This window comes from Sminthopsis crassicaudata, chromosome 3 (genome assembly GCF_048593235.1).
Source record: "Sminthopsis crassicaudata isolate SCR6 chromosome 3, ASM4859323v1, whole genome shotgun sequence".
Taxonomy (NCBI): domain Eukaryota; kingdom Metazoa; phylum Chordata; class Mammalia; order Dasyuromorphia; family Dasyuridae; genus Sminthopsis; species Sminthopsis crassicaudata.
The window spans coordinates 440,727,900-440,731,351 of NC_133619.1; positions in this window are offsets into that span (position 1 = coordinate 440,727,900).

Below are 3,452 nucleotides of genomic sequence, written 5' to 3' on the forward strand. Positions count from 1 at the left end.
CAGGCTCTTGATACTTTTTTTTCCCCCCAGTGGTTGAACGTCTTCTTCTCCCTCCCCCATCCCTACCCCTACTTCACCCCCCTGTTCACGAAACCAGAAGCAGAGAGACGTGGTAGTAAATTGGCTGGTGTTGAGGATCTGCTGCAGACAAGATGATTAAGAGGCCTAAGCCGGAGCGCCCGGGGCAGGGAATGTCAGCCCAAGTTGGAATCACGTAGCAGGCCTTGGCATGAGCAGAGCCTAGGAGCCGGGAGGGCGGGCGGGCGGGCGGCCCCAGCTCCGGGGTGGGCTCAGGCCCCACAGACAAGCCGGAGTCACCGAACCTGGCAACCGAGGTCGGATCGGGCTATAGCTCAGCCTCTTGCCGCCCCCGCCCATTCCCTGGAAGAGACGAGCAAAGGGCGGGAGAGGGAGCCCCACAGAGAGAGGAGGGGCAACTTTGGAGGGTGGAGGGGGTAGAGTCACCAGGGGAAAAAGAAAAAAGGGGCCGGAACAGAAACTAGAATGTAAGAAACACGGGGTGGGGTTCATAGGCCTGGGAGTTACCACTGAGAGTAAACCTTTAAGGTGAAAGGAAGAGAAGCCGAGGGGGGAGGTGAGAAAGGAGGTGAGAAAGAAAAGGACTAAGATTAGAAGTAAACGCTAGTGGAAGGGGGGCGGAGATGGGAGGCACGCTGGAGGGAGCGAGAGAGCTGCTGGAGTTGGAAGAATGTCGGGATGAAGGAGAGAAGAGAAACAAAGACGGGAGTGGGAGGGGAGCGAGCGGGAGGCTCCACCACAGCCCAAGGCAAGTCACTTGGAAGCATTTCTCACAAGTTGCAGCTCTCTCCAAGACACAGAGCCCTGTGATCAGCCCGCCGCGCAGACATCCCCTCCCCCCTGGTGATGAACGGCTCTCCCAAATGTGCCGATGAAAAATGGAAATGGGAAGCAGTGAACTCGGCTCCATCCACTGGGAAACCAGCCGCGTTCATAAAACACATAAATCTTCATTGTAATCCCCTTCAATTTGCGCACGTGAAATATCAGGCCAGAGACAGGATGTGACAAGCGCTGGGAAGCAAAGGGGTGGGGGGGAAGGAGGGTCGGAGTAAGGAAGTGGGGGGCGAGGAGGAGAGGGGGCCCGGTAAAGACAAGATTCTGGATTGCTCTGTTCACAATCTGAGCATTATTCCCTTGCGGGAGGCTTCCTCAAACTTAAGCAAAATGTTAATACTAATGTTTTGCCGCTTAAAGTTTCGCCCTCCCCACAGCAGATAAAAGAATCCACCCTCACCCCCCGCCCCCAACCTCCACCCCCCACCATCCACCCTCGGATACGGTTTGCAAACACTTTGGAGAGAGCCAAACGTTTGAAATGCCAATAAATGCCTAGAAATTGCCCGCCGGCTCCTTGCCCCTCCGCATTCCCCACTGGTTTGCACAAGGGGGCAGAATAGCGGGTTGGGAGTGGGGGATGGAGAGAAAATCCCAGACTAATCAGCAGAGATTGAAATGTGGGACCGTTTAGGAGGCTTCCCTTCTGTCTTTCTTTTAGGATTACTTGTGAAAATTGGAAATATCCGCCTGTGTGTAACGATTTCCGAGACTTCTGGGGCAAATTCGGAGAGTGGTGGACTATAGGCTTAATAAAGTGGGGTGAAAACCAGCGAATGTTTGGAACCAAGAAGCCTTGAGCCAGGTTGACCCACAGTTCTAAGTAGTGAGCTCTTTCCGAGCGTGTCCCAGCTGCTCCTGTGCTCCCAAGAAATGCGGGAGAAGCAGGCCTCAGGGCCCCAGAGTTCTGCGTGGAGCAGAGGGAGTTCATCAAGTGTTCTTCCGACTCCGGATTCCTAAGGACTGCAAAACTGTAGAGAGATTTGGAAGTGGAAATAAAGGTCAGAAAAAAAAACTAGTAAACTAGTAAATTGTCGTGCACTTGGGAACTTGTCCTCTTGTACTGAGAGTAGATTCTTCCCCACTCCCCAAAGTTGCAAAAGCACAAATACGCACCCATTTTTGTTCTCTTGGATACTGACCAGATTTGGGACTGAAGACACAGGGTGCTGATTATATTGTAAAACCACAGTCTCCTGAAGTTCATTAAATATACATATATGTATCTACACACACACATACATACACTATATATATAGTGTATGTATGTGTGTGTGTGTGTGTGTGTATCCAACATTAAGAAGATTCGTCTTCCTTCTTCACACTCCTCTCTAGCTAAGACTAAACCTGGGAACCTTAGAGCTTGTGGACATAGGAATAGGTCCAGAATTTGGCCTTGAATGGAACGATGAGAAGGGAAGGCGAGATAGGGTATACGAGGAAGAAAAGACTTCTGCCACACCCTAGGCTTGGGTCAGAATCTTGAGAGAATCCTGTGTGTTAAGAAGTGGTAGTACTACCTCCCCTCCACCCTCCGGAAGCGCCCAAGCAGCATTGCCACATAACAAGATGTTAAATTCCGCCCTGAGGCTGGGGGAGGGGAGAAGGTTAATGGGAGAGAGAGAGAGAGAGAGAGAGAGAGAGAGAGAGAGAGAGAGAGAGAGAGAGAGAGAGAGAGAGAGAGAGAGAGAGAGAGAGAGAGAGAGAGAGAGAGAGAGAGAGAGAGAGAGAGAGAGAGAGAGAGGAGAGAGAGAGAGAGAGAGAGAGAGAGAGAAATGGAGGAATGGGGTGAGGGAGAGACTGAGACAGAGACAATGTTTAATAAAAAGTACAGCCATTTCCCGGAGGCATCACCACTTGGAGTCAAAGTGGAAAAAAATAGGAAGGTCAGCCTTCAATACAGAAAGATCCTATTCCCTACCAGGAAAAATGTAAATACTTTACTGTATTTTGCTTATTAACATAACTCTCTCGGGGGATTTTCCACAGCCTCTGCATTTTTTGAGAAAGCGGGTTGCACTGAGGCTTGTAGTATGGGTCGCTGTCCCTGTTACCGACCAGAAAAATCTGCTTGAAGGGACTGGGAAAGAAAAGGTTGAGATAAGAGACAGCTCCAAGACAGGGGAAAAGCACGACAGAAGCAAGTTGAAGGTGGTCTACACGAAGGAATCTTAAAAAGTGATTGGGTAAAGTAATGAAGAGAGTCTCTGATTAAGAGGACAGGTTTGAATCTATTCTAAAGGTACAAAATGACGATCGTTAGGGAGAGGATTCTATTTGCATTGATTCCTCATTCTAGTACTCTCTTCTCTAGCAAGGGGGAAAAAAGGCATAAAAAAATAAATTTAAAAATTTTTAATTTAAAAATGGCGCGCCTCTGTGTATATGTGTGTGTAGATGCTCTCTTTCTTTCTCCTTTTCTCACTATTCAGTCGACCTCTCTCCACCACTCGCTCTCTCCAGACTCGCTTTTCATCTAGTCTCCCCATTTTCCTTCCTTATCCAATAGAATCCAACAAACTAGGTGTGAAATCACCACCTCCTAAACAATGGAACCCCTCCTTCACACACACACA